Source organism: Rhinopithecus roxellana, chromosome 6, assembly GCF_007565055.1.
Source record: "Rhinopithecus roxellana isolate Shanxi Qingling chromosome 6, ASM756505v1, whole genome shotgun sequence".
Lineage (NCBI taxonomy): Eukaryota > Metazoa > Chordata > Mammalia > Primates > Cercopithecidae > Rhinopithecus > Rhinopithecus roxellana.
The window spans coordinates 68,425,533-68,452,469 of record NC_044554.1 but is presented as its reverse complement, the minus strand read 5'-3'; the positions used below and the strand labels follow the sequence as shown (position 1 = coordinate 68,452,469).

The following is a 26,937-nucleotide window of genomic DNA, read 5'->3' as shown; positions in this document are numbered from 1 at the left end:
TTCTTTTTGTTTTTTGAGATGGAGTCTCGCTCTGTTGCCCAGGTTCGAGTGCAGTGGCACAGTCTCAGCTCACTGCAAGCTTGGCCTCCTGGGTTCACACCATTCTCCTGCCTCAGCCTTTCGAGTAGCTGGAGACTACAGGTGCCCACCACCACGCCCGGTTAATTTTTTGTATCTTTTAGTAGAGACAGGATTTCACTGTGTTAGCCAGGATGGTCTCGATCTCCTGACCTTGTGATCTGCCCTCCTTGGCCTCCCGAAGTGCTGGGATTACAGGCATGAACCATCGCGCCCGGCCATATTTTCTTTGTCTATTTGTGTTGATGGACACTTAGGCTGATTCTGTCTTTGCTATTGTGAACAGTATTGCAATAAACAGGGGGTGAAGGTATTTTTTATATTCTGATTTTCCTTTCTTTGGGTAAATAACCAGTAGTGGGTTGGTTCCAGGATCCTCAGCGATACCAAAATTCATGGACGCTCAAGTCCCTTGTATAAAATGGTAGGTATTTGCATATAACCTACATACATTGTCTCATATAATTTAAATCATTTCTACTTTATCTATAATACCTAATACAATGTAAACTGTATGTAAACACTGTTGTACTGTATTATTTAGGGAATAAGAAAAAAGTCTGTACATATTCAGTACAGATGCAACCATTTATTATTTTTCTCAATGTGTTCAATCAATCCAAATTCATGAATACTTTTGGATTTGGAGGACTGACTGTATTAAGCTTCTTTTCACTTTCTTACACATTGCTCTCTCAGAAGAGATTCTCTTCATTCCTTATCTAGCTAACATCTGCTCAGCCTTAATAACTTAAAATTTCAGCTTACATCAGCATAAATACATCTTTATCATTGCAACTTAAGAAAATAAAGCTATCCTTTTTTTGACTTTACACGCTACTCAATTTCCACCATAATTTTTTGCGACTTTTCAGAACATCTTATTTTAAAAGTTATTTTTACTGTCTCCGCATTCTCACTTTTCATTTTTACTTGAAAAAACTCCAAATGAACTGTTTTTTTTTTTTCCAGCTTTGCAGTGAAATAACTCTTGCATGTTGCCAATCTCTTGATAACTCCTTTGTCTTCATCTTACTTCATCTTTCAGTAGCAATAGACGGTTAACCATTATTGACTTCTTGGATCACCTTATTTTATTAACTTTTCTGCTACTATATCTCAGTGGCTTCTACTTCTCATCCAACGTTTCTGGTTTCTTTTGTGACTGATTTCTGAACAATGAGATGTCCCAGTGATTGAATTTTGGCTCTTTTTTCTTTCTCCACGGATAATTTTTTTTTTCAATGCTATGACTCTGAATACCATCTACTTTTGATTGACTGTCAAATTTGTATCTTTAGTTCCAAACATCCCAGAACTCCAGATTATATGATGTGCCTCTTGTATCTAGAAATTTAAACATCTAATAGGCATCCAAAATTTTGCATGCACAAAACAAAGGAACTGGTTTCCACTACCCTCTCTCCTGAACTGCAAACTTTCTCAAGCCACAGACACAGTATTTATCTACTAGGTAGGTATGTCCCTTAAATCCCATATGAAAGTCCACCAGTAAAACTTGTTAACATTACTAGCAAAACTAATCAAATTTTTTAGCAGATTATGTGTGAATTATCCCCTAAGTATATTTCCAAAGAAGAACAAGACCACACTCTCTTCCTGCAGGCCATGAGAAATAAATGGTGAGTGACAACATCTTTCAAAAATCATTTACTGACTGTTTTCCCTAAGGTAAGTCTACTCATAATCTTACTTGTGGACAGAAATAAAATTATCAACCAACAAAATGTTAAAGTAAATGACAAACTCCTCACTTGGTTCCCTGACTTAAGGAGAAAAGGATAGTGTGGAGCAAGGGAAGATCCTAGAGCTTTTCTTCTTTGCAAAAGCGATACGATATCAAAAGTAATATCAAAACTTAAAAGTTGCCATTTAGTACCAACTAAAGTTGGTACCTTTAGAGGCACCAAGACCAATAAAAGGGTACTGTACAAGCACTGTGCTTCTTAGCCCTTATGACTCAGTAGATCCAATGGTGATCAGGTTGTTTATGAAAGATCAGGATACCATATGGGCTCTTACTTAACAAGCCCTACATTTTAGTGGTCCAAAAAGCTACCTACTAGCAGGTTAATTAGTTGGACAGATTCTATCATTCCTCAAAAGACGTTTATGTTGAATTGGAGATAGAGGGTAGAATGTTGGTTACCACAGGCTGGGAAGGGTAGTGAGTGTGGGGGCAAGTGAGGATGGTTACTGGGTCCAAAAATATAGTTAGAATGAATAAGATCTGGTATTTGATAGCACAACAGAGTGATTACAGTCAACAAAAATACATTTAAAAATAAAAGAGTATAATTGGAATGCTTGTAACACAGAGAAATGATAAATGCTTGAGGTGATGAACACCCCATTTACCCTGATGTTATTATGCATTGCATGCCTGCAACTAAATATATCTCATGTACTCCATAAATAAATAAATAAATAAATAAATATATATATATATATACATACATACACCTGGTATGTACTCATAAAACTAAAAACTAGATTGGGTGCAGTGGCTCACACCTGTAATCCCAGCACTTTGGGAGGCTGAGGTGGGTGGATCACCTGAGGTCAGGAGTTCGAGACCAGCCTGGCCAACATGGTGAAACCCATCTCTACCAAAAATACAAAAAATTAGCCGGGCATGGTAGCAGGCACCTGTAATCCCAGCTACTCAGGAGGCTGAGGCAGGAGAATGGCATGAACCCGGGAGGCAAAGGTTGCAGTGAGCCAAGGTCGCACGTCATTGCACTACAGCCTGGGCAACAAGAGCCTAACTATCTCAAAAATAGGACAAAACAAAACAAAACAGCAACAATAAAAAACACTAAAAATGAAAAAAGATATTTATTTTGGATTAAATAGGTTTACATAGAATTACTGTAGTACATATCAGCAAAAGGATAGTGTTACCACGAGTGCTGATGTGTTATCCTAGAGTATTAATTAAAAGTAGGATATTGATACACAATGGCGGCAGGAAGAAGTATGGATGAAATTCAACTGATTCTTCGGAAACCCTCGTGATACTTGCAACAACCAGTGCTAGGGATTAAGGAAAGACTACTGCAACCCTCAGATCTTGAGAATGAAGTTATGATCACCATCTTGCAATCACTCTGATCATCATACTGAAAATACTAAAGAAGGCATAAGTATCAATCAGAAAAACTGAATTCACAGCTAGATGTAGGAACTGCAGAGACCCTGGCTAGAAGATCATCTCTATATACTGTATACATTGGGAAGCCAAAGGTGTGAACTTTATTTCTAAATTTAAATTTATTTATTTTTTTTGAGACAGAGTCTCCAGCTTAAGTCTCCAGGCTTAAGATTATTATTTACAAAGTGGGCTTGGAGTTTTTCCCTTTCAATATACTATTAGGATTAAATATCTTTATACCCTAAATATAAAATTACATCTACTATTAAAAAAACTCATGGTCTACATTTTATTGTGCTTATTGATTTTAAATCAGCATAATATTTATTCAGTTAATACAAGCTTTTCTGATTTAATTTGCATTGTTTTATTTCTAGTGCATAAGATTGAACATGGAAAAGTAACTTTTTACATTTCTTCTTTGGCAAATTTTCTTTATAATTCTTAATGTGTTAAAGATATTACATATATTGCAAATATTTTTCTCCATTTTATTAGCCTCATTTTGATTGTTGACTTTTTTTGCATATAAAAATTAATTTTTTAAAGTTAGCACAACAATCTTTTCTTGGCAATCTTTCCTTTATCTTGGACCTTAGGCCTTGGTAAGATTGCCACCACTCTTTATCCATTAATCAAGAGTGAGTAATAACAGCTTTATTTTGTTGCTACATTTTGTATCATGCTTTTGGCTTTTAGCTATTTCATGATTGGAAAAAACAATTCCCTATATTAAATTCCCCCTACTTGAGATACCTAGACTTTTTTTGGTACTTTTAGTTCATTGGAAAATCTCTGGAATTTGTTTCTCTAAATAGTATAAGAAAGTTAATCATTTTTCTAATGATTCGACCAGCTGTTACAAAAAGAGTTGTTTAATCATCCAGTCTTATACTGAGATTTAGAAATGCCTCTTTTAGCAAACACTAAATAAATCTGCTTCTGGACATTCCATTTATTCCATTTATAATTCCCTATATGTGTGTTCTACACAGTTTATTAAGATCTTATAATACCTGATAACTTAAGATTGTAATCATTTGATGTAGTTTTCAAAATTGTCTATTCTTTTCTTTCATTTGTATTGTTATTATATTGTTCTATTACATTATTCTTTCAAAAATTGCTACCATTTTATCAAGTTTGACAGTCCTGAGGGTTATTTATAAAAATGGCATTATTGTGAAAAGAACTTTCTAATATCCTTTTTTTGCAGCTCAGAACATGAAATGCTTTCTGTTTGTTTAAGTTCTGTTTTAGACGTTCAGTATAATTTTATGATGTTTATTCTGTAGGTTTTTCACTTACTCTTAGATACTACATTTCTGCTAAAAAGCATAAAATATTTTATATTTTCTCCATCTTATTGGTATTTTAAGAAACTGTTATTTTAAAATGTACTTTATTTAAAAATTAAAGCACAAAACTGTATTGAAAATAACATGAGAATGTACCACTTTCCTTTTCTGTTGCTTTATTTTCAAGATTCCTGTCATGTAAAATATTAAATCTCTCATATCCTTTGTCTTATTTTGTATTTTCTATTTGTCATATTTTCTCCTCCTTTATTGTTTGCTGCATTTTATATATCTCATTTTTCTTAAACATTAAAAAAAGTTTAACTTTATACAATTTTACAATTAGTCCTCCATTTTCTAGAGTCTTAAATTTCTTATAAGAATAGTTTTTCATCTAATTCTTTAACATGCCATCTCTTTATTCATTCTATTCCCTTCTTTTTTGTGTTGTTTGTAATTTCCATATCTGTTTTTCTTGTTTCTCAGTATTTATTTCATAAATGTTATCTCCTATGTATTTTATGCTAAACTGAAGTATAATTTGTTGGCTAAATGTTGTATCTCACCATTTCGCTTTTCAGCTAATTAGTAAATCAGTTGCTTCTGCCAAAATGAATGGCTCAGGTACCCCAGCCATCTGAGTCAATCAATCAGCACGTGGCATTTTTCTGTTTGCAGGAACGGTTTCAAGAGAGGTTCAGGGAATATAAGCTCAAGCCTCTGGTTCACTGAGGGTGAGAAGTGTTCTTTCCCACTGGACATGAATATTTCTTGCAGATATCTTATGATCAAAGATGATATCAGCCTTAGAACAAAAGTGACACTGAAAGGCAGCGAGAAGAAAGAGAGAGAGAGAGAGAGAGAGAAGAGAAAACAACCCCAGAGTAAACCAGTCATGAATTATTCTCTGCCTCTGGAGTTTCATTTATGTGAGTCGATTGTGTCCTCATTGTTTAAGTTTTGCCACTCAGAGAGTGGTCCATGAACCAGCAGCATTGATATTGCCCAGGAACTTCCTAGAAATGAAGAGTGTTAGGTCCCATCTCTCACCAACTAAATCATAGTCTACATTTTATCAGAATCCCAAGGTGATTTATATAGACATTAAAATTTGAGAAGCATTATCTAAAACAGTGACTCTCAAAAAATAGTTCATGTATCCCTGGAGCTTTTTAAGTTAATTCCATGGAGTCTATGAGGTCAAACCTGTTTTCACAATTATAATAAGATATTATTTGCCATATCTAGAACATCTGATAGCACAATAATCAACATATACTTAGTAAAGAATAATGCTGAAGGGAGAGCATAGACTAATACTGATTTTGAGGTTTTCTCTGTCCTTATTCTATAGTGAACTTGCATTTTAATTTTTTTTCAGCAACTCTTTTATTTTCTTTGACTACCAGTGACCTGAGTATACTTGGAAGGGTCCACCCTTAGTCCATGGGATTTAGGTATGCATGACCTCTTGACCTTACTGCTCTCTCTTCATGGATGGAGATGTAACCTGTCTGAATAATTAACTCATTTAATTTTCTTGGCTACAATGATTGACTCAGAAATATGAATCATGTTGGTGCCTTCAGAAGAGATATTGATGCTTGTTTTTCCTGGAAATATTGGGAAGTAAAAACTCTCTTTGCACAAAGTTTACTTTTAATAAAGATGATTTCAGCTAGTTTGCCAGGAGCTTCCTTTGGAGATGGCTTTCCTGTTATTCACAGGTATAGAATTTAAATTTAAAATAATTTTTCTCGGAAACTTAAAGCATACGCTGTGTTATTGCAGACTGAATTTATTTTGTAAAACAATGGCAAGGTATGAGATTAACTGACATAGTAAAAATTTAACAGTTCATATTCATTTCATTCTAATGCTGATATTGATTTTCATTAGTCGTAATAGTTGGTAATCGTGAAACTGTCATTTTTTCTTTTATTTTCATAAGTATTTGAGTAGAGTTTGAGTGGACATCATAACTATAGATGACCACATACAGTTTTGAACTGATGGTTCTAGTGATCATTTGTTATTTATTTTTCAGTTCTCACTACTTAGCACACTGACTGTTTCACCATCATTGCTGAAAATGATAAGGTAATTTTGAATATAGGCATTGTAACTGCAAATTCTTCCTTTATTACATTGAGCTAATATGTTATTAATCTTCTAATATTTTTTCAAGTTGACATATAATTTTATAAGAATCCTCAACTATAATTTGATTTCCAAGGTTGCAAAGAAAATTATGAATACCTTTATAGGAAAGAGTTTTCTTTAAAGAGTTTTCTTTAATTTAACAAATATTTATTTTCTACCTAATATATGCTGGTGAGTAAGATGCAATATGCAATCTATATATTCAAAGAGAGCTTAGTTGGGTAGATAAGATGGACATACACATACTTTTAACTCTGTTGTAAGAGCAGCAGATATAAAGCATGGGAGAAATAATTAACTTTATCTGTGATTATTTGAGAAATGCAACTGAAGAATATCACAAATAGAGATAGGTGGTTATAGACAAAAGAAAGGCACGTTCAAATGCACCCAGTATTTGATGCGCCAATGCTTGGAAGAACTATGGACAGTTTAGAATTGTTTGAAATAGGGATGGGAGAAGATGAGACTAAAGAGATTTGCTGAGTCCAGATCAAGATGTATCTTACATGCCATACCAAGAAATTTAGACTTTATTTGGCTGACCAGTGTTACATACTTTTAAAGAAAATCTGTTTGAGATATGTAACAAATCTCTCCTAAAACAATTTCAAATTATGGTAGTTTTTACATTCCTTCAGTGCAAATCATTATATAGGCAAAGAGGTTCCTTTAAAATGTCTTGCAGAGGATAGAGATGCATTTTTGAAACAATGAGGAGGTAGATTAGATGACAGATATGAAAGCTTGACTTACAGCAATGGCTGCAAATGGGGAGGTCAACAGATTTGAGCAACTGGAGGGGTTGTAGCATCAACGGGACTTGTATAAATCAGGGCTTTGATCTAACTTATTTATTTATATTTAAGTGAGAAGAAGAAAGCTTTAAAATATTGTTCCCTTAGGGTTCCAGATACAATCAGTGGGATTTAGTTTTGGTAATATATATTAATTGAATTTACAAATATAGCATCTATAGGTGCTTTAGATCATTATATTTATAAACATATTAAATAAAGGGGAAGGAGATACTGCCTTATAAAGTGAAATGATGAATTTATAGCTTTCCATTAGACTTTTCAAAAGATGCCCACTTACTTCACTTTAAATTGAATGTCATATTTATGCGTAATTTTGTACTCCCTGAAGTCTAAGATCTATTGGTTTCAATTTTATTCACATAACAATAAATTTGTTTTGGTGATACAAAAGACTTTTTAGAACTTAACCATACCCTTTTTCCTGTTTTTCTTCGGTTCTTTAATTTAATTATTTCTTTACCTAAATTGTAATATTAGCATTTTTAATTTTATAACTTAGTTGGTTAGATCAATAGTTCCCAATTTCTTTCACATCATGGTACACCTAGAAAATGATATATACGTGCAGTACATGAAGAGCAGTAGATAAAGATGCTTACTTTTGGAGAGCACAAGCCACATGCTCCAGCCTCCCATACTTTTATCAGAACACCCTGAAGCTGGAGGAAATTGCTGTCTCCTCACACTCACAGATGTAACTCATCCACATTGGTTGGAATGCTCTGAATTTTGAAATGGAACTTCAAGAGGTTATGCTTATGGAATGAACACCTGTATTGTTCAGCACGAATTGTGACGGTGTTTTGATAGACCACATAACAAAAATGTCAATTTGCTCAAGAAATAGTTGCTAGTGATCATGTGGAGGTCTTGAAACCTGGTATATAGACAACCCAGGACAACCTACAGTCATTATTGAGAACATGAGCGAAAGCACATGTTTTATTAATGAAGACTCAGGAGTCTTTGATGGGATATTATAAATCCTGCACTCCAATTTTTTCATTTTATAAATGAGAACACTTGAGACAAAGGAATTGTGTGTCTTGACTAGAAAGTAAAAGTCTTGAATAGAGGATAAATGATTGAACTTAAGCTTTTTAAAATCAGGAACATTTTTCTGTCTTGTTAATTACTATATTCTGTTGCCTGGTAGAGTACATAGCACATGGCAGAAGTTTCAAAAATTTTATTGAGTGGATGAATGAACGAATGTATTGTCTAGGGACACATGGTTAGTTGGAGAGCCAAAATGAGAATTAAAATCTTCCATCTTCCAGCTCAATGCTTTGATCCACTGTGTATAGGCTGTACGTCACATAGTTATCAATGTTCTATGAATAATTCATTGTGTGGCATAAGGTACAAAAGGTCATGGACACATTCTAGAATTGAATATTTTAAGAATTTATCTTTCTTCTGTTTCATAGCAGTTCCTGTCCATCATACTCATAAACAGAAAATAAAACATTTAGTTCACCATCAAGCTTATATTTATCTTAACAGATTTCTTTAAATACAGGTAATTTAATAAACAACAAAGTTGGTCTTATATAAGCTATTACAACTTTTTTCTCTTTAGTAGTTAGTATCTTTTTAATTTTCTTCAGTGGTTGAATATACTCAGGTTTATATTCATTTCGCATTAATTAGATGGTGAGAGACAAAGTTTGCAGTAAATTGTTACCAGTGTGTGCTGTTTGTAGGCAATGGAAATCAGAGAAAAACTGTTCCTGAAAGCTTCTGTCACTCAGGAATCCATGAAACATTCATGAACTTCACATCAAGTAAAGGTGTCCTTGTTTACATATTTGCAGATTTGCATATGCACGCCCTCAACAAGATTTCACAGATGTTTATGATCCTATGACCGTATTAATTATAAATCTCCATGTAGATACTAATGAAATTTTTACCTAACATGTTATTAGTCCATGACTCTTTTTCATGATAATTTATAGCAACCATATTGGGAGAAGAAAGCTAAATTGAATTATTAATTATAATAAAATTCAATATGAAAGTTTCTGTAAACTATGTCTTGAGAACCACCAGCAACTTGATAGATGAATGTGAATTATCCTGTTCTCCCTTTCATTGCTTCTTCAGCCAGGCTGTAGTGTTTACAAAGCAGACACTGAAGTTGAGATTTAGCAATTGTCACATTATCTGTGACTTTTTTAGATACTATGAAAAAAGGAAAGATTACAGAGTTTAGAGGAAGGGAAAAACTGGAATGATTTAAGTTTTAAAAACTCTTTGTTCTGAAAACTGTGAGTCAGTAGGCTTGTGGTTAATACTAATGAAAGAGTCTGAATTGCATTATGAAAAGGGTGATTTATTCCCACACAGAGAAAGGTACACTGATTAATATGAGTTCATATGTAATTACTCAGAATAAACTTTGCCAAAACCCCCTAGTTTTGTCATTTACAAGGTTTTGGTTGGCATAGCACAGACAGTGTATCATGTGTTTAGCTAATCATTTAGTCTTTCAGTACATACTTAAAGGCAAAATAGAGATATGCAGGCAACACAGTTTTAGAAATGAGCAAATTGTGAGCTTGTTATGCAAATGTAACAAATGGTTCCTACATAGAAGTTGAGCAAATAATTGGCACTTTGTGTTTAAAATATATTAGTAATTTAAGACATAGAGGCATACTTACAAAACTAATCAACATCCATCTAGTCACACAATCTGAATGAATTAGAATTCAGAAAAGTCTCTGATATGGTTTGATTATATCTCTACCCAAATCTCATCTTGAATCGTAGCTTCCATAATTCCCACATGTTGTGGGAGGGACCCAAGTAGGAGATAATTGAATCATTGGGGCAGTTTCTTCCCTACTGTTTTCATGGTCGTGAATAAGTCTCACGAAATGTTTTTTTATAAGGGGTTTCCCCTTTTGCTTGACTCTCATTGTCTCTTCCCTGCCACAATGTAAGACGTGCCTTTCACCTTCTGCCATGATTGTGAGGACTCCCCAGCCACGTGGAACTGTGAGTCCTTAAACCCTTTTTTCTTTATAAATTATCCAGTCTTGGGTATGTCTTAATCAACAGTGTGAACATGGACTAATATAGTAAACTGGTACCAGGTAGTGGGGCACTGCTGTCAAGATATCCGAAAACATGGAAGTGACTTTGTAACTGGGTAACAGCAGAGGTTGAAAGAGTTTGGAGGGCTCATAAGAAGACAGAAAAATGTAGGAAACTTTCAAAATTCCTAGAGACTTGTTGAATGGATTGAACAAAATGCTGATAATAATATAGACAATGAAATGCAGGCTGAGGTGGTTTCAGGTGGAAATGAGGAACTTGTTGGGAACTGGAGTAAAGGTGACTCTTGCTATGCTTTAGCAAAGAGATTGGTGGTATTTTGCCCCTGCCCTAGAGATCTGAAGAACTTTGAACTTGAGAGAGATGATTTAGGGTATCTGGCGGAAGAAATTTCTAAGCAGCAAAGCATTCAAAAGATAACTTCGGTGCTGTCAAAAGCATTCAATTTTGAAAAGTAAACAGAGCATAAAAGTTTGGGAAATTTGCAGCCTCTTGATATGATAGAAGATAAAAACCCATTTTCTGAGGAGAAATTCAAGCCCACTGCAGAAATTTGCATAAGTAATGAGAAGTCGCATGTTAATCGTTAAGACAATGGGGAACGTGTCTCCTCAGAGGGCATGTCAGAGACCTTTGCAGCAGCCCCTCCTTTCATAAGCTCAGAGGCCTAGGAGGGAAAAATGGTTTTGTGGGGTGGCCCCAGGGCCCCCTGCTACGTGCAGCTTAGGGACTTGGTGCCCTGTGTCCCAGCCATTCTAGCCACAGCTAAAAGGAGTAAAGGTACAGCTCAGACTGTGGCTAGATTTCGCCTAGATTTCAGAAGCTGTGTGGAAACACCCAGATATCTAGGAAGAAGTTTGCTGCAGGGGCAGGGCCCTCATGGAAAACATCTTCTTAGAGCAATGCGGAAGGGAAATGTGGGGTTGACACCCCCACAGAGTCCCCACTGGGGCACTACCTAGTGGAGCTGTGAGAAGAGAGCCATGGTCCTCCAGACCCCAGAATGGTAGATCCATTGACAGCTTGTACTGTGCACCTGGAAAAGCTGCAGACACTCAAAGCAGCTGGAAGGGAGGCTGTAAAGCCCCAGGGGCAGAGCTGCTCAGGACCATGGGAACCTACCTCGTATATCAGCATGACCTGGATGTGAAACATGAAATCAAAGGAGATCATTTTGAAGCTTTAAGATTTGACTGCCCCACTAGATTTCAGACTTGCATGGACCCTTTAGCCCCTTCATTTTGTCCAGTTTCTCCCATTTGGAATGGCTATATTTATCCAATGTGTGCACCCTCATTGTATCTAGGAAGTAACTAACATGCTTTTGATTTTACATACTTATAGGCAGAAGGGACTTGCCTTGTCTCAGATTAGACTTTAGACTGTGGACTTTTGAGTCAATGCTGAAATGAGTTAAGACTTTGGGGGATTGTTGGCAAGGCATGATTTGTACTGAAATGTGAGGACATGAATTTTGGTAGGAACCAGGGTGGAATGATATGGTTTGGTTGTGTCCCCACTCAAATCTCATCTTGAATTTTAGCTCGCATAATCTCCATATGTTGTGGGAGGGACCCAGTGTGAGATAATTTAATCATGGGGACAGTTTTCTCCATACTGTTCTCATGGTAGTTAATAAGTCTCATGAGATCTGTTGGTTTTTTAAGGGGTTTCTCCTTTTGCTTGGCTGTCATTCTCTCTTGCCTGCTACCATGCAAGAAATGCCTTTCACCTTCAGCCATGATTGTGAGGCCTCTCCAGCCACGTAAAACTGTGAGTCAAATAAGATTATTTTTCTTTATAAATTACCCAGTCTCAGGTATATCTTAACCAGCAGTGTGAAAATGTACTAATGCAGCCTATAAAGTGGGAAATACTGGACTGAATTAAATGAGAAAGTCTTTATATGAAACTTCCAGAAAACACAAATCCATACAGATAGAAAGTAGATTACAGATTCGCAAGGGGTGAGAGATGTGGGGAATGGGAACTGACTACCAATTAATGGTTTATTTTTGTAGTGACAAAAATGTCTTGGAAGTAGATAATAGTGATGGTTGCACAACTTTGTCACTATATTAGGTTGGTGCAGGAGTAATTATGGTTTTTGCCATTAAAAGTAATTTGTCTATTCTGGACATTTCACATAAATACTTTATCATTTAATTCAGTCCAGTATTTCCAACTTTAGATACTGTATTAGTCTGTTTTCACACTGCTGAGTAAGATATACCCAAAACTGGATAATTTATAAAGAAAAAGAGTCTTAATGGAACCAGTTTCACAGTATCACTCTAAATGGCAAAAACTGTAATTACTTTTGCACCAAACTATATTAAAACTATTTATTGTATACTTCAAAAGACAATGATATGGTTTGTGAATCATATGTCAAAAAAATTGAAATGGAATTTATGGTTAATAATCTGGGAATAGAAGAAAAACTTATGAAGAACAGAAGGAAATGAGCACAGTAAGAATTTTTTATTTTGCACAGGTGAAATTCTAGTTGCATTCTCATGAACTCATTCATTAGAAAATAAAAGTAGGCATATTATCTTCATTATTATTTAGCATTGCTTTAGATATTCTGACTAAAATATATATTGTAAACATTCTAACATAATGTATAAATTATCTAAATACTGCGAAAGTGAAGACAATGTTATTAATATATGTGGTGTCGATAATTTGATTGCCTATATAGGACACAGAGGATTCAAAATGAAAACAACTAGATTTGAAATAATTCAGTGAGGGTCTGCATAAGAAAGAATTGTTAAAAATAATGATTTCCATATGTATTATCAAGAAACGAATATAACCTACTATGAAAAATATAGCTCGTTAACAATAATAATCTAAATTATAAAATACTTAGGAGTTATATCCATGAGATACGTTCAAAGATAAAGATAAAAGTCTCAGAGAGTACATAATTGTAGGAAATTGAATGAAAACAACTTCTAAAGTTACTAGTAGGCATATACAAATATTCAAATATACTAGTACTAAAAGAAATTAAAAAGTAAATAAAAAGTCACTTTGTGACTCCCTCAGTGAATAGACTATAATGAAAGTGACGTTGGGTGATTTTAAAGCTAGGTCAAAAAAGGCAACATGACTTCCACTTGGCTGTCTCTTTTTTGGGATATTTCTCCTTGGAAACCCAGCTACCATGTTGTACAAAGGCCCAGGGATGTGGCAAGGTCACAAGTAAGTGTTGTAACAGACATCCCTAGCTTAGGTTCCTGTCAACAGCTAGCATCTGCTAATAATACGAGAAATTTCAGATGATTTAAGCTTCCATTCTATAGTTTTTTAATTTTTTAAGGCTACAAGACAAGCACTAGGGTTCCACTAGAGAGAAGGGAAAGTGGGGAGTATGTTGCCACTGTAGATTTCACAACTAATTCCAGCCTCCACTGTTTAAGCCACTACAGCTAGTTTAAAAGAACAGAGACAAGTTGCTGAGTCTGCAAAATTGCAGAATTATGAGCAAAATAAATGTTGTTAAGTCACTATATTTTGAAGTGGTTTATTACACAGCCATAGTAAATGAAATAACAGCACATGTAAAAATGAAATTCTTGAGGCAATTTTAAATGAAAATATATAATAATATTTTTATAGCATTTACAGAAAATGACAAGTACGTAAGAGTATAAATAATTAAATTCCATGTATGCATGCACAAAAATAACCATAAATACCCAGCAGCCATTGTGTGTATGCACAGAAAAACATATTGATAAGTATATATCAAAATGTCAAGAATGGTTATCTTCATATGTTTGGAATATAGGGATGATTTATACTTAATTTTTATGCTTGCTCATCTTGCTTATCTTGCCATATTTTCTAATTTTTCTGCAAGTGGGCATTGATCATTTGTTTACTAGAGACTAAATAAATTTGGACTTAAATTAAAAATCAACCGATGAAGCACAAAATATAGAGGAACCTAGCTCAATAGCTGTTCATGAAAAAGACAGGTGTTTTAGTTGATTGCAAGTTCAAAACCAGCCAACAGCATACTGTAACTGCCAAAATGTTAATACAAACTTAGGTAGCAATTAAAAAATTTAATTGTCCAGAGGACCAGAGGCAGAATTCTACTATATGACACATTGAATAGATCACACTCTGAGGCACCAACTTTCAAGAAGGACAACAACTGAGTTTCTTCCAGGAGGCTGCCCAGGATGGTGGTAAGGTCTGTAATGGAGTTATCAAAAAACAATGGAGACAACAGAGCATTCTGTTGGAAAGGAGAAAATCTAACAGAGAGAGAGAGACATGGAAATGTGGGTTGGTCTTCATTTGCATAATTTCAGAGAGTAAGAGTTAAATGGTAAATGAAAACCTCAAAGAGACAGATTTGGCTTAGCCTAAGACAATACTTTCAATTAAATTGAGCTATTCAACAATTGGTAGAACAGCCACAGAGCATAATTAGTCCTTGTCTCTGGTGTTCTTGAGGTTCCCAAGTGTCAGGATTTTTAGAGAACAATGCGCTTCATGGGCGATTTAGCCAGGTATATTTAAAATCATGTTCCTGCCAAAATCTACAAAAGTCTCTACGATAGGATCAGAGTCACAACAGTGTACTCTCCGGGTAGTGCTCTGTAAAGTCTCTCTTTAGCATACCTTTCCCTAAGAGCCTGATTTTCAGAATTCCCAGTCTTTGCTAATTAGCACAGATGAGCTAAGGTTGGCAGTGGTTTTCTGAAAATTAAAGGCTCACATTTCTGAAGATGATGTGTATCTTAATTAAGTCTCCTCATTAAAACTCCCTAGCTTCGATCGTCAGTGTCTGTCTTTACACAGCACCCAGTAGACTCTTGCCCATTTCTTATGTAGTTTGATTAATGTGGACAGCTTGTCTTAGTTATTTCAGCCCACGAAGTGAATTTTTAGACCTTGTGGTCCAAATGGACTGAATGAAGATCTGCTTCTTATGTATTTCTTTAAAGTGGGCTTCCTGACATACCTGAAACTCTATTTGGATGTTCGTGTGGGATTTCATCAAGTTCTTTGAAGGAAAAATATATACTTTTATCTTTTTCTACTAACAGTTATTACAAACTGATTTAAACATAGCATTTGGATGAAAAATGACATCCTCTATGAGTTTTGTTGGGACCCATGTAATCTTCCTATCATGCAAATCCTCACCTCTGGTTATGGCCTCTCTTCAGATGTATCTAGCATGGATGGATTTCAGGTAGGGTTCACATTCACTATGAAATTTCACACTTTACTAAGACGTGGGCACAGATCTGTAAACCAATGAGAGCTGAGCCAATTGGTCCTGCACCTCTCTTTCCACTTCCTTTTGGTCTTATAAGCAAATAGAATGACTCTAGAGGTGTTATGGAATTAACAACACACTCCCATAAAATATATAGTCCTGTTCCTTTGACTTTTATATATCTTCAACTATCTGGACCAGAAGACAATCTTATGGTATCTAGAAAATGATTAAATTTTATTTTTAAACTGCACCTAAAATAAACTTAGATAATTCTTAACACTATAATTGAATCTAAATCTTATAAAATAATGGGAGAGAAACTGTGTCTAATACTCAGGAGAAAATAAAGATAATAGATATTTAAATGTTTTATTTCTTGGAAACAATGTATATCTAACAAAACAACTTAAAGCATTTGCTGTTGAAATTTAAAACAACAAATTCCCATTTAAAATATATAAGATTCGAAGCAAAGAAAAATAAAAGATATATCATATATATATGTGTATATATATATATATAATATCTGCCATTTACTGCCAATTGAGGCATAAATCACATTTATATAAAATTATTTTAAATTAAGGATAATGCATACAGCTAACTTTTGCTACACTAGTTGTGAAAAAAACTCAAATACTTGGCAAATTGGTGAAAGTTTTTTTTCTGGCAGGAAGATTCACATAATGTTATGTGGGAGAGGAAGACTTGCATTGTTTCCTCTTTGCCCCCTTGAATGAGATCCAGTCAATTGAATTCATCAGTTAATCCCTGCTACAGACTTTTGTTCACATAGTTGGCAACCCCTGAGTGCTATTAGTTTTTATTGATTTAGCAGAAAATAAATGTTCATCTTATTGACAGACCTGAATAAGATATGGAAACAAAAATGAGCAACTAAAATCTCCCTAAAAATATAACAAAAATTCACACTTTAGCTTAATAATGTCCAGTATAAAGGATTAGAAAATGAATGCACATTTGGAACATGATGTTCCTTTCACTTTCCACTTTCAAGTAGGAGCATCTATTTAAACACATAGATATTTGAATATTATTTACTCACCTGCATTATGGACTGATCATTAGTTTTGGGAGAATCCAAAGTTAGAGGTCAAATTTGTAGTTATTACTAAGCATAGGTTGAGAAACCATGAACATGTCTTCAGATCCTGTCACCTTTCCACCTTTGCTCTACCCCTAGTCATCATATTCTATGGCAGGTTGTAGCAATGGTTGAACTTTATGGGCTTTGGAGGATGACAACCTGGTTCCAATCTCAGTTCTGTCACTTATCTGCTGTGTGACTTTGGACAAGTTACTTAACACTTTTACATTCCGGATTCTAACACTGCTACCTCATAGTTTGTTGAAGATTTAATAGATGAATGCAAGTAAAGTGCTTAGTGAAAGGCCTGGCACCTAGTGGAGGATTTGATAGTCATAGTTATTGTTGCCATTATTACTTTAATAGTGTTGGGTGTACACAAAGGAAAGAAAAAGCAAGAGCAAATCTTGCTCTTTGTGCAGATTTTGCTCTGCATTAGTCTATGTGTGATTGAGCAGGAATTTTCTTTTCCATGTATTCTGTAGTTGCTATTGTTCATTTTTATACATTTCAGGCTTCTTTTCAAGAGAATAATGTACCAGTTTTGAAGATTCACTACATAAAAGTGGCATCTGTCAGCTATATCCCTAAGAAACTGTTCTAATTTACAGGAAGCAGGTGTTTTACTACAAGAATTTCTTTAGTCAGTGATGCGCAATTTTTTTTCTAGTAAAAATGTTCCAGAGAAACCAAAATAATAATTTCTTTCTTCTTAGAAAATAATGTATACATTATATTTTCTTTCTTTTTAAATTTTTTTTGTCTTTATTTTATTTCAATAGTTTTTGCGGTACAGGTGGTTTTTGGTTACATGGATAAGTTCTATAGTAGTGATTTCTGAGATTTTGGTGGACCTGTCACCCAAGCAGTGTACACTGTACCCAATATGTAGTCTTATCCCTGACCCCCTTCCCACTCTCCTCCACTAGTACCCAAAGGCTTTGCATCCTCATGGCCTAACTCCCACTTATAAGTGAGAACACACGATGTTTGGTTTTCCATTCCTGAGTTACTTCACTTAGAATAATCTCCTCCAGCTCCATCCAAGTTGCTGCAAAGGCCATTATTACATTCTGTTTTATGGCTCTGTAGCATTCCATGATGTATACATACCACATTTTCTTTATCCACTTGTTGGTTGATGAACATTTAGGTTGGTTTCATGTGTATGGAATTGCAAATTTTGCTGCTATAAACATGCTTGTTCATGTGACTTTTTCATGTAATGGCTTCTTTTTCTTTGGGTAGACACCCAGTATTGGTACTGCTGGATTGAATGGCAGTTCTACATTTAGTTCTTTAAGGAATTTCCGTACTGTTTTCTATCGTGATTGTACTGATTTACATTCACACCTGCAGTGTAAATGTATTCTTTTTTCAGCACATCTGTGCCAACATCTATTATCTTTTGATTTTTTAATTATGGTCATTCTTGCAAGAGTAAGGTAGTATCTCATTTTGGTTTTAATTTGCATTTTCTTGATAATTAGTGACACTGAGCAGTTTTTCACATGTTTGTTGACTGTTTGTATATCTTTGCTTGAGAATTGGCTATTCACGTCCTTTGCCCACTTTTTCATGGGGTTATTTGGATTTTTCTTGCTTATCTGTTTAGATTCCTTAATGCCCTTTGGAGGAAGATTTTTTATCTTTTATTTTTTATTATACTTTAAGTTCTAGGGTACATGTGCACAACGTGTGGTTTGTTACATATGTATGCATGTGCTATGTTGGTGTGTTGCACCCATTAAGTCATCATTTACATTAGGTATATCTCCTAATGCTATCCCTCCTCACTCCCCCAACCCCATGACAAGTGCCAGTGTGTGATGTTCCCCTTCCTGTGTCCAACTGTTCTCATTGTTCAATTTCCACCTATGAGTGAGAACATGTGGTGTTCGGTTTTCTGTTCTTGTGATAGTTTGCTGAGAATGATGGTTTCCAGCTGCATCCATGTCCCTACAAAGGATATGAATGCATCCTTTTTTATGGCCGCATAGTATTCCATGGTGTATATGTGCCACATTTTCTTAATCCAGTCTGTCATTGATGGACATGTGGGTTGGTTCCAAGTCTTTGCTATTGTGAATAGTGCTGCAGTAAACATACATGTGCATGCATCTCTATAGCAGAATGATTTAAAATCCTTTGGGTATATACTCAGTAATGGGATGGCTGGTTTGAATGGTATTTCTAGTTCTAGATCCATGAGGAATCACCACACTGTCTTCCACAATGGTTGAACTAGTTTACAGTCCCAGCAACGGTGTAAAAGTGTTCCTATTTCTCCACATCCTCTCCAACACTTGTTGTTTCCTGTTTTTTTAATGATCGCCATTCTAACTGGTGTGAGATAGTATCTCATAGTGATTTTGATTTGCATTTGGAGAAAGATTAAATAAAGGATTTAGGTTCAATTATAAACTTGTTGATGATATCTATGTGTCCCCAACTTGATAACTCAGCAAGATACTCGAGAGCTTTTAAAAGTAGATTCTGGCCAGGCGCAGTGGCTCACACCTGTAATCTCGGCACTTTGGGAAGCCGAGGCAGATGGATCACCTGAGGTTAGGAGTTTGAGATCAGCCTGGCCAACTTGGTGAAACCTCGTCTCTACTAAAAATACAAAAATTAGCTGGGCGTGGTTGCTGCCACCTGTAATCCCAGCTACTCAGGAGGCTGAGGCAGGAGAATCACTTGAACCTGGGAGGCAGAGGTTGCAGTGAGAGTGAGAATGCACCATTGCACTCCAGTCTGGGAGACAAGAGTGAAACTCCATCTCAAAACAAACAAACAAACAACATGAATAATAATAAACAAATAAAATAAAAAATAAAGATTCCCCTTAAAACTTGGTCCATTGAGAGTTGACTGGGTGCAGGAGGAGGTGAAGACCTGGTTACCCTGTGGACTAATGGACAGCTTATATTTTGAGCCAAAGGAGGCAGGTGAAAATACCAGAAGAGCACTGAAGCTAAGAACTTGTGAAGTCATAAGATCCCTGGGTTTGGCACATCCTTCCCATTTAAGTGATGCTCCGAGTTCCATCTGAACTCCTTTTAATTTCTTTAGGAAGAAATGGACAAAGCTACAGAGAACTAATTAATGGTCTATTTGTGATAAAAAATTTTGCAACTATGATCAAAATGTCCCTTCCAAAGATAAGAATCCATGAGCTGTAAGAGTATTTGCTCCCAGAGGTAGCATGAGAGACCAGGAACAAAAGATCAAAAACAGGCAAATACCTTCTGTTTGACCAGTATTGTGAGTGAATAGGCCTGATTTAAATATCTGGCTTTAAAGGTACCTACTGCATTTTGAGAATGTGGATGACTTAGGGAGGGTTTACAGGATTATTTTATTAACAACACAGAAGGTTCATTTTATATAACCTTTTTAGCATTTTGAGGTCCTATTCTGGCTTTCAGAGATATTTTCATAATTCTAAGACCTGTATTTGAAGTCACAGGGCAGGAGCATAGCCTTTGTTTTGTGGTATTTGGGAAGATGCTGTACTTCTTTTAGCTTTCCTAGTTTCAGAAAATGCAGGCTGATCATATATTCTAGTGTGCCTAGAGTTTTGGATTGCACAAATAGTCACAATTCTTGTCAGTAACTCTCATTAAATGGTGGAGTCTAGTTCTCCACTCTTTAAATCTGGGACTGACTTTGTAACTTTCCTTAATACATCAAATATAGTAAAAATGATGAGGTACAAGATGTATGAGTTATGAGCCCAGGCTTCAAGAGGTCTTAGATTCAACTTTTGTTGCCTGTAGAATGCCATAGCCATCACGTGGAAGAGCCAACCCTGTGGATAATAAGACAAGCTGCACATGTAGTGACAACTGCCAGAGCTGTGAGCCTAGAATGATTCAGAAGCTATCTTAGATCATTCAGCCACCAACTGGCCTGCATTCTGTCTATGAGTCCAGAGAAAAACAGCCAAGCAGGCCCAAGCCACAAAATCTTCCTAAGCGACCCATAGAATCATGAAATTAAAAAAAATATTGTTGTTTAAATCCAATGGCTAGCATGCTGTGTAGCAAAAGCCATCTGATATGCCCAGGACAGTCTTAGCTTACACCTGTTGTCATAGAGTAATTATTGGTATTGCATCTTTTTAACAATTCTTAATTTTTTTTTTAAGTTCTGGGGTACATGTGCAGGACATGCAGGTTTGTTACATAGGTAAATGTGTGCCGTGGTGGTTTGCTGCACATATCAACCCATCACTTAGGTATTAAGTCCGGCATGCATTAGCTACTTTTTCTAATGCTCTTTCCCCCTGCCCACCTCCCACAGGCCTCAGTGTGTGATGTTCCCCTCCCTGTGTCCATGTTTTCTCATTGTTCAGCAACCACTTACAAGGGAGAACATGCGGTGTTTGGTTTTCTGCTTCTGCGTTAGATTGCTGAGGATAGTGGATAATACATCCTTTTATTCTCAAACTATCCTTGTTTGAGTATGTTGTATAGTCAGCTTCAGTAAATAATACCACCATTTACTCATTTGCCAAACAAGTATTTCTTTTGTGAGCTGGATTGAGCAGAAGGCAAAATAACAGTGGCTCATCCTACCACAAGTCTTGTCCTTTATCACTTATTTTTGTTTGTTTTGTTTTTCAGATTTCAGCTTTTTGAAAAAAGTCCCTTTGAAATAGACAAATAGACTAATTCTTTCTACAGGTGTTTTTCTGACAAGTGAAACAATATCTTAGAATGACATGTCATAATACCACCTCAGCGTAGCTTTGAAAATGATGAATTTTCCTCCCTATTTGATGTTGAATGATTACAAGACTTGAATTATGGAGATCAAAAAGTCAGTGCTGTTTTCAAAGAAATACTTTTGAGTGCCAATACATGTGAAAAAAAGCACAATGTAATTATTCTATTAATAAAGTGACCAACACACAGTCATATATTACAGTAGAAGCACATTTCACAATGGCTTTCTAAAGTAAATCAACATGTAAAATAATTCAAATAAAGTGATACAAGTTACACTTTGTTTTGTAATATATTTTTCTTCAAAGGCATAGATATAAAATGTATAAAATACACATTTCAATGTTTATAAATTATCCAAAATACTTTCTTTGCTATACAGGACTGGTCATGTGCAAGACTATGATATTGACAATTTGGGCCTTGGCTTTCCTCCCTTTATTTGGCATTTCTTGCCAAGTGGAACAAAACACACATTTCAGGGTAGGTAGGATTTGCTCTGTCTATTCTTTTAACTGACAATATGACATATGCACATAGTAAACCTTTCAAACAGTACAAAGTTAAACATTTATAGTAAAATATTAATCCTCCTCTCACTGTAGATCCTAAGTCCTGCAGTCCTCTGGGGAAGTAGCCTCTGCTGAGCTTCTTTTACATGTCTTTTCTATGCATATGAATATATATTTTAAGTACATATAGATGGTATGTATCTTAAACCTCAGAAAGAATCTCTTCTTGTCCCTTTCTTTGCGGAATCACCATGGCAGCTGGGACCCTGTACACATATCCTGAAAACTGGAGAGCCTCAGGGCCCTCATTGCTGCTCAGTACAGCGGGGCTCAGGTCCATGCGCTGTCCGCACCACCCCACTTCCACTTTGGCCAAACCAATCGCACCCCTGAATTTCTCTGCAAATTTCCTGCTGGCAAGTATCCAGCATTTGAGGGTGATTGTGGGTTCTGTGTGTTTGAGAGCAATGCCATTACCTACTATGGAGCAATGAGTTGCTGCAGGGAAGTACACCCGAAGCAGTAGCCTAGGTGGCGCAGTGGGTGAGCTTTGCTGATAGCGGTAGAGCGCCCCCAGCCAGGACCTGGGTGTTCCCCACATGAGCATCAGGCACCACAACAAGCAGGCCACTCAGAATGCAAAGGAGGAAGTGAGGCGAATTCTGGGGCTGCTGAATGCTCACTTGAAGATGAAGACGTTTCTGGTGGGTGAATGAGTGAGTGGCTGACATCACAGTCGTCTGCACCCTGTTGTAGCCGTATAAGCAGGTCATAGGACCTTCTTTCCACCAAGCCTTTCCGAATTTTGTAATATATTTTATCATATTTATAATATATATCATTATTATAATATATAATTATATATAAAATGCACCTTATTTTATCTATATATAATTTTTATATTATATACAAAACATAAAATATTTTGTAATATATTTTAAATATTAAAATAATATATTATATTTATTTATTTGTATATATTACATGTTATAACCGCTGGTCCCTCACCTGCATTAACCAGTCTCAGTTCCCGGCTGTCTTGGGGGAAGTGAAACTGTGTGAGAAGATGGCCCATTTTGATGCTAAAAAGTTTGCCGAGAGCCAACCTAAAAAAGACACCCTACGGAAAAAGCAGGGTTCACAGGAAGAGAAGCAGAGCCCCAGGCTGATTGGAAGGAGAAGAAAATGGCGGCTGCCCCTGCTCCTGAAGAGGTGATGGATGAATGTAAGCAGGTGCTGGCCACTGAGCCTAAGGCCAAGGACCCCTCCGCTCACCTGCCCAAGAGTACCTTTGTGTTGGATGAATATTTATTTATTTATTTATTTATTTATTTATTTATTGAGGCAGAGTCTCACTCTGTCGCCCGGGCTGGAGTACAGTGAGTGGCATGATCTCGGCTCACAGCAACCTCCACCTCCCCGGTTCAAAAAATTCTCCTGCCTCACCCTCCTGAGCGGCTGGGATTACAGGCGCCCACTGCTATGCCCGACTAATTTTTTGTATTTTTAGTAGAGACGGGGTTTCACCATGTTGGTCAGGCTGGTCTCGAATTCCTGACCTGGTGATTCGCCAGCCTCGGCCTCCCAAAGTGTTGGGATTACAGGCGTGAGCTGCCGCACCTGACCGTGTTGGATGAATTTAAGCAGCAAGGACTCCAACAAGGACACACTCCCTGTGGCACTGCCATATTTTTGGGAGCACTTTGATGAGGATGTCTAGTCCCTGTGATACTCAGAGTATCGCTGCCCTGATGAACTCAGTCAGATCTTCATGAGCTGCAATCTCATCACTGGAATGTTCCAGCGACTGGACAAGCTGAGGAAGAATGCTTTCACCAGTTTCATCCCCTTTGGAACCAACAATAGCAGCTCCATTTCTAGAGTCTGGGTCTTCTGAGGCCAGGAGCTTGCCTTTCCTCTGAGTGCAAATTGGCAGGTGGACTATGAATCATACATACGGAGGAAACTGGATTCTGGCAGTGAGGAGACACTTGGAATCCAAATATATCCATAGTGAAAGTTCGAGAGTACTTTTCCTGGGAGGGGGACTTCCAGCATGTTGGCCAAGACTTCAATCAAGGCACGATCTTCAAGTGAACATCTCTTGCCAACGCCTAGCTGCCTGCATCTGCCCCTTCAGGGAGACGGGGGTCATTAAAGGAAACTGAACATTGAAAAAAAAAGAGTCTCTTCTCTCCCACATGGCTTCCTTACTTTGGACAACTTTCTTAACCTCTGCTTGTTTCAGATGACTCATCGATATAAAATTAACATAACATCACAGAATTAATTTGGAATTAACTTGTATGTTTAATAAAGCTCCTGGAAAGGTATCTGACACAAAAGGGAGCACTCTGTGTTAGCTATTATTGCTATTTACACTTTTGCCCAAAATCTTGCATTAATAATGGACATAATTACCCTGGGAATCCAAATTATTCCAAATGTTTAAAAAAGTTCTATAATACAGACTGTAGAGACAGGGTAATTAGCTGGGCATGGTGATGTGCACCTGTGGTCCCAGCTACTTGGGAGGCTAAGGGAGGAGGATCCCTTGAGCCCAGGAGGTCGAGGCTGCAGTGAGCCGTGATTGTGTCACTGCACTCCATGTCACTCCAAGGTGACATGGCAAGACCTTGTCTCAAGAAACAAACAAACAAACAAACAAACAAACAAAGAAAAAAAAAAAAAAACAAAAACAAAAACCAGACTGTAAAATGCTTCATGAACAGACAGATTTGTACTAAATTCAAAATAGAATTAAAAAACCCTTTAAGCACATGCTTAGACTATACAGCGTATTCACTACAAAGCAAAATGTACCTTTCCTTAGATACTTTTGCTTTAATTATAAATAACAGAAGAAAATAAAGAAAAACACATAAACTTTTTACGGATTTCTTTTAATTTGGTCATTTGCTCATTTATTTATTGTACACTTAATCTGTATCTGACACAAACCTACATGAAAAAAATGCAAATAAAATAGGCACATTCTTTATTATTATGGAATTTGCAGGATGGTGGAGAAGCCACTCCATAGTGAAATAATTATATATATGATATTGCAGCAGAAGGTGAAATGCAAGGGGTGTGTTTGTGTGTGTGTGTGTATGTGTGCATGTGTGTGTGTAAGTATATGTATGTAACCTGGTGTAGTCTTGGGTGTGGCAGAGGTCTTTTCTTTGGAAGTTTGAAGGAAAAATATTTTGATGTAAGAATTTTATTTCCACCAAATTTGTCATTTGATTCTGAAGGGAATTCAATTATTTTCCATTATTGAAAGGCTTATAAAATATACCACATCACTCATATGCTCTCCTAAAACACATTATTGGATGATATATTCCAACAGAACCTCTTTCTCATTCTCTCCTTTTCTTGACAAAGCCCTTTTTCTTCCTGTTTGTACAGAAATACACAAAGTCAACGTGGAATGCTTCCAAAAGTTTTTGTTTTCTTACTTATAGGGTTTGTGTTAATTTATGTTACTGTTTTAATTTTAGTGTGTATTGTTATTAAGCATTTAATTTTATATACAATAATTATATATATATATATAAATAAAAATGTTAGGTCTGTGGTATATCTATGAAAGTAAAAACAATGACCTGAGTTCATATAAAGTAATCATAATTTACTTGATCTGTCTCATACAGGTGCACATTTCAATATTACAAATGTAAATTTTTGCTATTAGACAATATGCTGCAATGAATAAGCTTGTGCATACACAGGTTGATTATACCTTATCTGAAATGCTTGGGACCAGAAGTGTTTTGTATTTTGGATTTTGAAAAGTTTCATATGCCTAATGAAATACCTTGGGAAACCCAAGTCTTTACACAAATTCACTTATGTTTAATACACACCTTCTATACATAGCCTGAAGGTAATCTTATACAACATTTTAAATAATTTTGTACGTGAAACAAAGTTTGTGTATCCTGAACTATCAAAAAGCAAAGATGTTACTGTCTCAGCCATGTTTGTGAACAATCTGTGGTTGCCACCATTCCTGACTCTGAATTTATATGCTACCAATAAAGTAATCATTGTCTTACTCTTATTCCTACAAAAGTACTTAACAGTGAAATATATGACATACTCTTCATATAGTGAAAAAATGATGTGTTCAGGGTAACAAAGCAGCACAGTAGCATCATCTGAATACTTGCTTTTGAATAACAGCAACAACAGACAACAGCAAACTTTCAATCTCCACATAGGCATTCAAAAAATTTAGGATTTTTAACCATTTCAGATTTTTTTAATTCAAGATACTCAACCTGTATATCATTTTTCACCTATGCAAGTATATGTGAGAAATATGTCATATGTTGGATTGTTGTGTGAAATATTTCTTCAATTTTGATAGTTATTGACAAAGTTTTGTTCATTAGAATTGCACCAGTATCTATTCCAATCAGCAACATATGAAGATACTTGTTTTCCTATAGCCTCACTGATGGAGTGTTTTCTTGAACTTTTCCGTTTTTGCCAATGTGTTAAAATAAAGTGGCACCTTAGAGTAGGCTTAATTCCTGTTTTTTTCATTATTAGTTTGTTTGAGCATCTGTTTGTGTTTAAAGACTGCTTGCCTTTTTTTTTTTGTATTTCCATAACCCTTGCCCATTTTCCATTTTTTCTCATTTTTAGAGATTTATATATTCTAGCAAGAGTCCATGTTTGTCTGCGACAGAATTATAAATATTTTTTCTGGGTTGCT

General features: G+C 35.9%; 1 pseudogene; it reads left to right on the top strand.

Annotated features, from left to right (window-relative positions):
• The first annotated feature begins 22,459 nt into the window (after positions 1-22,459).
• LOC104656219 lies at positions 22,460-24,305 on the top strand (annotated as a pseudogene).
• The last annotated feature ends 2,632 nt before the right edge of the window (positions 24,306-26,937 follow it).